A 9248-nucleotide genomic window follows, 5' to 3' on the forward strand; every position below is an offset into this window, starting at 1 on the left:
CAAGAATATAAATACAGCGACTGCAGGTTATGAGTCTACCCACGCATCGCTAAACTGTACTGCAAGTGGACTGTTACCTGCATTACCTTCAGTTACGACAGTTATAAATAATGCCATGCAGACCGCATCTTTTGGCTAGTTTATATCTTAGAAACAAAGAGTAGGTCTGTATTGTTTTTGTTGCTTTACAAAGTCATTTTAATGCACAGTAAATGAACAGTTTCTTGCTCAGCCTCCTTTTCATATTCAGACAGGACACTGTGTTTATAACCCTGCAAGTCTCGTTCCCAAACATAACATGCTCTATCACTACTCCACACTCCTGGTTGCCGGTTTGTGTGATCCTGTTGATTGGACCCCAAGGTATTCATTTCAAATAGTCACTTAGTATGGTATTGTCAGATGGATTAATTGGAGACACATTTTTATGTCTCTGTTTTTATGTCTCTGTTCTGAAGTCTCTTCGCAGGTCAAAGTTGAAGGCTTCAAGGGAGATAATGTTATTTTGCCTTGCACATACATTGAGAAGGCGCTTAAAAATTGTCAGGATTTGGCCAGGGTTGTTCCGGGTTTTGGTCACTAGATGCCCCCATTGTGCTTTTTGACCTTATGTTTTTTCCCTTGTTCCCCATTATTATTTGCACCTGTACCTCGTTTTCCCTGATTGTATTTAAACCCTTAGTTTCCCTCAGTTCTGTGCTCTGTGTTTGTATGTTAGCACCCAGCCCTAGTGTTCTGTGTTTTCTTGTCGATTCCGGTGGATGCTCTTGTGGAATTCTGTTTTTGTTTTTGAGTATCTCTTGAGGCTTTTTTGTGCTATTCCTACCACCTTTTGGATTTGCCATTTTTGTATTTAAGGACTTCTCCTTTTACTTTATTAAATACACCGTCTTAAGTACTGCTGTGTCTGCCTCATCTTCTGGGTTCTGCTGACTATTCGTGGCTCAGTTGGTTAAGTGACTGTTTCTCACTCCGGAGACCCAGGTTTGTAACCGGGTCCTGACAGAAACACAGAGCCAAAATGAACCCAGAGGCAGCCAGTTCCCAGGACCTTTTTGCCATGCTGTCCCACCACCAGGAGACTGTCCAACGCCACGAAGCCGCCCTGGTTCAGCAAGAGGCCTTAATGGCTAGACATTCTCATCGTCTGTCGGAGATGCTGACTTCCATTAAGCAAATATCTGATCGTCTTACCCCGGCAACAGTTCCCGTCCCAGTACCTCAGATTCACGTACCCATGGCAGTTAACCCCCTGGCTGAACCTCGTCTTCCACCTCCCCAACGGTTCTCAGGTGATCCAAGTGCTTGTAAAGGGTTTCTCACCCAATGTTCTCTCTCCTTTGAGCTACAACCCTCGTGCGTTTCCCACCGACCGGTCTAAGATCGCTTATATCATCACCCTGCTGTCGGAAAAAGCCCTGGCCTGGGCTACTGCTGTGTGGGATGCCCATAGTTCCTGCTGTGCCAGCTACTCTGCCTTTGCTGAGGAATTCAAACGAGTGTGTCAAGGCCCAAGCAGTGGTTCTGACTCAGCCAAACAGCTCCTGACTCTCCACCAAGGTTGGCGCAGCGTGACGGACTATGCCATCCAGTTCCGCACGGTGGCAGCAGCAAGTGGCTGGAACAACGAGGCGCTCACGGTGTGCTTTCTGAAAGGCCTTTCCGACACTATCCAAGATGAACTGGCCACTCGGGAACCACCGGACAATCTCGAGTCCCTGATCAAGTTGGCCTCACGCATTGACCAGCATCTGAGAGAGAGAACTCAACCGTAGACCTCTAGCCCCTATCAGTCCCAGCTCCGAGTCCCCACCTTTATCCTTGCTGGCTCCATCGGAACCCATGCAGATTGGACGCATCTCCCAGGCTGAGAGAGACCGCCGGATGAGGATTCGCTGTCTATATTGCGGCAAACCGGGCCATTTCCGTTCCACGTGTCCCGGGCTCCAGGGAACGCTCTGTCCCGTACAGACCGGGGGAACTGTAACGGGAAACATAACCTCCTCCCATCCGTCCAACTCCCGTCTGCTCATTCCAGTCACCCTCTCCTGGGACAACCACAAGCTTCACCTTCAAGCCTTGGTAGACTCTGGAGCCGCAGGTAACTTCATGGATGGTGTCTGGGCGAAGGAGAATGGCGTTCCCTCTGAACCTCTAAGTGAACCCATGAGGGTCACTACATTGGATGGAAGCCCTTTGGGATCTGGACTTGTCACTCATGTCACTACCTCCTTGTGACTTTCAGTTTCACAACACCAGGAATTGATGAACTTTCATTTGATCTCCTGTTCCGAGTTCCCTCTCGTCCTTGGATACCCCTGGCTTCACAGCCATAACCCTCACATCGACTGGTCTGTGGGCACTATCAAGCAGTGGGGTCCTACGTGCCAAGCTACTTGTATTTTCCAGAATTCCCCGAGTTCTACTCCCGAGTCTTTAGAATCCATCAACCTGACCCGAGTTCCCGAGTGTTACCATGACCTCAAACTGGTGTTTAGCAAACAGAGGGCCACCATGCTACCACCCCATTGACCTTACGATTGCCCCATCGACCTGTTTCCGGGCACTTGCCCCCCAGGGGTCGGATCTTTCCCTATCTCCACCCGAACGAGCTGCTATGGATACCTACATCAAGGACGCTCTGGAGCAGGCCTCATGCGTCCATCCACCTCCCCGGCGGGAGCAGGGTTTTTCTTTGTGGCCAAGAAAGACGGTGGATTACGTCCTTGCATCGACTACCGGGGACTCAATGCCAAACCGTCCGTAACCGTTACCCGCTACCCCTTATGGCCACAGCCTTCGAGCTGCTCCAGGAAGCAGTTGTTTTCACTAAGCTTGACCTGCGGAACGCATACCATCTTGTGCGGATCAGACCTGGTGACGAGTGGAAGACCGCTTTCAACACGCCTACTGGTCACTATGAATACTTGGTGATGCCCTTCGGCCTGACCAACGCCCCAGCGGTGTTCCAAGCGCTCATAAAACGATGTGCTTAGGGATATGCTTAACATATTTGTGTTCGTTTACTTGGATGACATCCTCATCTTTTCGAGCTCCCTTCAAGAACACACTAAGCATGTCAGACAAGTACTCAAACGCCTCCTGGACAGCCATCTGTACGTTAAGCCGGAAAAATGTGAATTCCATTCATCCAGTACAATTCCTGGGATTTGTAGTGGAACCCGGTCGAGTCCAAATGGACCCCAGGAAGGTAGGGGCGGTAGCGGATTGGCCCACCCCCAAATCCGTTAAGGAAGTTCAGCGTTTCCTGGGCTTCACAAACTTTTACCGCAAGTTCATCAAGAACTTCAGCTTGGTGGCAGCCCTCTCTCAGCTTTAACCAAGGGTGGCAATGCAAGGTTTTGTGGGGAAGAGAAGCTGCCTTCCAAGGACTCAAGCAGCGCGTTCTCTCTGCTCCCATCCTGATACTACCGACTACGGATGAACCATTTGTGGTGGAGGTAGACGCATCAGAGGTTGGTGTTGGAGCTGTCCTGTCTCAGAGGGGTGAAGACAAGAAGCTTCATCCGTGCGCTTTCTTCTCACACCGGCTTACCCCGACTGAGAGGAACTACGACGTGGGGATCGTGAACTCCTAGCGGTTAAGATGGCATTGAAGGAATGGAGACACTGGCTCGAGGGGGCTTCTCACCCGTTTCAAGTGCTTACGGACCACAAAATCTGGAGTATATCCAGCAGGCGAAGCGGTTGAACTCTAGACAAGCTAGATGGTCTCTTTTCTTCAATCGATTCCAGTTTATCCTCACCTATCGGCCCGGGTCGAAGAATCTCAAACCGGATGCCCTGTCCCGAGTCTACGCTCCTGCCATTCGAGATGACACGGACATGCCTGTCCTTCCTGCTGCTAAGATTTGGCTCCGATCTCGTGGCAAGTTGAGGATACCGTGAGACGTGCTCAAGCTAGCGAACCGGACCCGAAAGGAGGTCCTGCCAATCGGTTGTTTGTCCCCAAGGCAGTGAGGACTCAGGTCCTTCTGTGGGGCACTCCTCTCGCCCTCACCTGTCATCCGGGCGTAGGTCGCACCTTGGAGTTCATCCAGCGTAAGTTCTGGTGGCCTACCATAAGAGAAGACGTTGCCACTTTCGTCAATGCCTGTCCCGTGTGCTGCCAGGGCAAATCTTCTCACCTCCGCCCTCAAGGACTCCTTCACCCTTTACCTGTTCCCCACAGACCCTGGTCCCATATCTCATTGGACTTTATTACTGGACTTCCTCCATCCCATGGCAATACTACTATCCTAGTCATAATCGACAGGTTTTCAAAGGCGGCCAGGTTCGTCCCTCTGACTAAGTTACCTTCTGCCAAGGAAACGGCTGAGTTGGTAATTAATCATGTGTTCCGAGTCTTCGGCATTCCTCAAGATATGGTTTCTGACAGAGGTCCCCAGTTCGCCTCAAGGTTTTGGAAGGCCTTCTGCCAACTCATGGGGCTTCTGCCAGTCTATCTTCAGGGTACCATCCGGAGTCCAACGGCCAAACAGAGAGGATGAATCAAGCGCTGGAAACCACCCTCCGATGTATGACTCGTGACAACCTGTCCACATGGTCATCCTTTATTGTTTGGGCCGAATACGCGCACAACACCTTGCGCTCCTCCTCCACTGGTATGTCCCCGCACGAGTGTCAGTTTGGCTATGCTCCTCCATTGTTCCCGGACCAGGAGGCAGAAGTCAGAGTGCCTTCAGCCTTGAAGTTCGTAAACGCTGTCGGCTTATGTGGAGGAATACCCGTCTTAATCTTATGCGTTCCTCACAGAGGTACCAACAACAAGCCAACAGACGCGCCGTCCCGGGCCTACCCTGCGCCCCGGCCAGAGAGTCTGGCTCTCCACAAGAGACTTACCTCTACGGGTGGAGTCTCGCAAGCTGTCCCAAAAATACATCGGTCCCTTCAAGGTTGCCAGGAGAGTTAACCCAGTTTCTTATCGCCTACACTTACCCAGATCCCTTAAGATTAATCCCACATTTCACATTTCATTGTTAAAACCTGTTGTTTTTTCCCCTTGTCCCGGCAGACAGACCTCCCCCTCCGCCTCGTGTCATTGGAGGCCAGCCGGCTTATACCGTCCATCGGATACTGGATTCCCGCCGGATGCAGCGGTCCTGGCAGTATCTGGTGGACTGGGAAGGCTACGGTCCCGAGGAGCGCTCCTGGGTTCCTGCCAAAGACATCCTGGATCCTGACCTCATTCGTCAGTTCAGGGCCCTCCACCCTGAGAGAGCTGGTAGGAACGTCAGGAGCCGTTCCTAGGGGGGATTCTGTCAGGATTTGGCCAGGGTTGTTCCGGGTTTTGGTCACTAGATGCCCCCATTGTGCTTTTTGACCTTATGTTTTTTCCCTTGTTCCCCAGTATTATTTGCACCTGTACCTCGTTTCCCCTGATTGTATTTAAACCCTTAGTTTCCCTCAGTTCTGTGCTCTGTGTTTGTATGTTAGCACCCAGCCTAGTGTTCTGTGTATTCTTGTCGTTTCCGGTGGATGCTCTTGTGGAATTCTGTTTTTGTTTTGAGTATCTCTTGAGGCTTTTGTGCTATTCCTACCACCTTTTGGATTTGCCATTTTTGTATTTAAGGACTTCTCCTTTTTTACTTTATTAAATACACCGTCTTAAGTACTGCTGTGTCTGCCTCATCTTCTGGGTTCTGCTGACTATTCGTGGCTCAGTTGGTTAAGTGACTGTTTCTCACTCCGGCGACCCAGGTTCGTAACTGGGTCCTGACAAAAATGTCACAATTTTTGGGCAAACCGCAGATGATGTGACTGTCTATAGTATTATTGATGGAAAAGCAGATTTGGCCAAGCAATAATCTCAGTTTATCAACAGAACCAGTATGTTCTCTGATGAGTGGAGAAATGGCAAATTCTCTCTCCTACTGATTGAGCTCAATGGCACAGATAGTGGGAGTTATTCATGTTTCATACCAACAGAGGACATTCTTCGTCAAGTGGAACTTTCTGTTCAAGGTTTGTTTACAACCAAGTGTAACAGCCTCTTTTATCTATACAGTATTGGAATTTCCATTAACAGTTTCAAGACGTTGATGATACAGTATGATAACACATTGAAAATGTCCCTCTTTATTTTACAGAGAAACCAACTCCTGAGCCTAAACAAATCCCTGAGCCTACAAATAGCAGCAGTGTGAGCCTCAGAGGACAGAACCTCAGCCCCTTCCTGTTTCTCCTCCTCAGTCAAATGTTCTACCTTCTTTGACTCACAGCATAGAAATTGGTCATTGTGCCATTTTATGACTTTGTTTTGCAACTTCTGTGTGTTCAATCGTCTGAAATATATTTTCTCTCTATATATATGACACTGCAAATATAGGCTACCACTTGCTAGAATTCTTTATAGACGCGATGAGTAAATGCATAACACTTTCTTAAACTTGGGCAATCTGTGAAATCAAAATAGGAAATAGGTTTGAAATAGGTTTGAAATAGGATTGTGTAGTGTCACTCCTGTCAATACAGCTTCAATTACAAGGCTATTAAAGTATTATACAGACAATTGACTGTCATTTTGGTGAGAACGTGATTGAACATAATCGTGTGGTGTTTTTTGTTGTTGTTTCAATTAGCTTTTTCTTTTACTAAGACATTTTCTTTAACTTAAAGTAAACGTTCACTTCCTCAATACTCTTGAATAAAGTTTGTTGCTATTCCTTTTTGCAAACTATAGTTTGATCATGTGGTTGCACACTCCGTTCAGTCTCAAGGTCTCATCACTCACTGCTCACCGGTGGTGCCTGTCCATTCTGTAAGACCATTAATATGAATTTGCTTATTTATTTTACATTCATTTTACAATGAATGAAGTACAGTGGGGGAAAAAGTATTTAGTCAGCCACCAATTGTGCAAGTTCTCCCACTTAAAAAGATGAGAGAGGTCTGTAATTTTCATCATAGGTACACTTCAACTATGACAGACAAAATGAGAGAGAAAATATCCAGAAAATCACATTGTAGGATTTTTAATGCATTTATTTGCAAATTATGGTGGAAAATAAGTATTTGGTCACCTACAAACAAGCAAGATTTCTGGCTCTCACAGACCTGTAACTTCTTTAAGAGGCTCCTCTGTCCTCCACTCGTTACCTGTATTAATGGCACCTGTTTGAACTTGTTATCAGTATAAAAGACACCTGTCCAAAACCTCAAACAGTCACATTCCGAACTCCACTATGGCCAAGACCAAAGAGCTGTCAAAGGACACCAGAAACAAAATTGTAGACCTGCACCAGGCTGGGAAGACTGAATCTGCAATAGGTAAGCAGTTTGGTTTGAATAAATCAACTGTGGGAGCAATTATTAGGAAATGGAAGACATACAAGAACACTGATAATCTCCCTCGATCTGGGGCTCCACGCAAGACCCCGTGGGGTCAAAATGATCACAAGAACGGTGAGCAAAAATCCCAGAACCACACGGGGGGACCTAGTGAATGACCTGCAGAGAGCTGGGACCAAAGTAACAAAGCCTACCATCAGTAATACACTACGCCGCCAGGGACTCAAATCCTGCAGTGCCAGACGTGTCCCCCTGCTTAAGCCAGTACATGTCCAGGCCCATCTGAAGTTTGCTAGAGAGCAATTGAATGATCCAGAAGAAGATTGGGAGAATGTCATATGGGCAGATTAAACCAAAATATAACTTTTTGGTAAAAACTCAACTCGTCGTGTTTGGAGGACAAAGAATGCTGAGTTGCATCCAACAAACACCATACCTACTGTGAAGCATGGGGGGTGGAAACAACATGCTTTGGGGCTGTTTTTCAGCAAAGGGACCAGGACGAATGATCCGTGTAAAGGAAAGAATGAATGGGGCCATGTATCGTGAGATTTTGAGTGAAAACCTCCTTCCATCAGCAAGGGCATTGAAGATGAAACGTGGCTGGGTCTTTCAGCATGACAATGATCCCAAACACACCGCCCGGGCAACAAAGGAGTGGCTTCGTAAGAAGCATTTCAAGGTCCTGGAGTGGCCTAGCCAGTCTCCAGATCTCAACCCCATAGAAAACCTTTGGAGGGAGTTGAAAGTCCGTGCTGCCCAGCAACAGCCCCAAAACATCACTGCTCTAGAGGAGATCTGCATGGAGGAATGGGCCAAAATACCAGCAACAGTGTGTGAAAACATTGTGAAGACTTACAGAAAACATTTGACCTCTGTCATTGCCAACAAAGGGTATATAACAAAGTATTGCGATAAACCTTTGTTATTGACCAAATACTTATTTTCCATCTTAATTTGCAAATAAATTGCTACAATGTGATTTTCTGGATTTCTTTTCTCATTTTGTCTGTCATAGTTGAAGTGTACCTATGAAAGTTACAGGCCTCTCACATCTTTTTAAATGGGAGAACTTGCACCATTGGTGGCTGACCAAAAACTTTTTTGCCCCACTGTAAGTGTGTCTTCTGTTCTTAAATGTATTTAGAAGGAATGAGAAGCTCAGCTCTGGTGACTTTTTAAAAAGACATTCTACTTCCAAATGAATGAAAGTAAAATTATACTGACACCATCTAAAATATAATTTCCACCTCCAGAAATGAGCCCAATATCGTATTGGTAAAATTATTTGTTGAAATGATTTTAGCATATTGGACCATGCATATAGCCTATGCATGGTCCATATTATCAGGTATCATATTCGCAATAAGTAATATCATCTGTAGCCCAACTGATGCAGCAGAGTGGTGATAAATAAATAGGTAAAGCATTGGGTTGCCTGTCTGCATTTAATCTATTGGGCTAATCATTAGCTCGATCCCAAATGTGAACTTTTAACCATTTAGAATCCTATTGATGTATTTCATGTCCACAAAATGTTCATAAGCACAGTGAATATAATGTATATATAAGATTCTCTGGTCTCATGAAACCAAGACTGTGCCTGAATGCCAAGTGTCACGTCTGGAGGAAACTTGGCATCATCCCTACGGTGAAGCATGCCAGAATAACTATATATTTCCTCCAACCTCTGAACCACCTGAATGGGTAGACGGGCCAGAGGTCAGTGTCCGTTGTGGGAATATGAATATACACTGAGTGTACAAAACATTATGAACACTTGCTCTTTCTATGACAGACTGACCAGGTGAATCCACATGGAAGCTATGATCTCTTATCAATGTCACTAGTTAAATCAACTTCAGTTTAGATGAAGAGGAGTTGACAGGTTAAAGACGGATTTTTAAGCCTTGAGAAAATTGAGACATGAATTGTGT

General features: G+C 46.5%; 1 pseudogene; it reads left to right on the forward strand.

Annotated features, from left to right (window-relative positions):
- Positions 1-212: 212 nt before the first annotated feature.
- LOC135541718 (uncharacterized) lies at positions 213-6266 on the forward strand (annotated as a pseudogene).
- The last annotated feature ends 2982 nt before the right edge of the window (positions 6267-9248 follow it).

This window comes from Oncorhynchus masou, chromosome 6 (genome assembly GCF_036934945.1).
Source record: "Oncorhynchus masou masou isolate Uvic2021 chromosome 6, UVic_Omas_1.1, whole genome shotgun sequence".
In the NCBI taxonomy this organism is placed as follows: domain Eukaryota; kingdom Metazoa; phylum Chordata; class Actinopteri; order Salmoniformes; family Salmonidae; genus Oncorhynchus; species Oncorhynchus masou.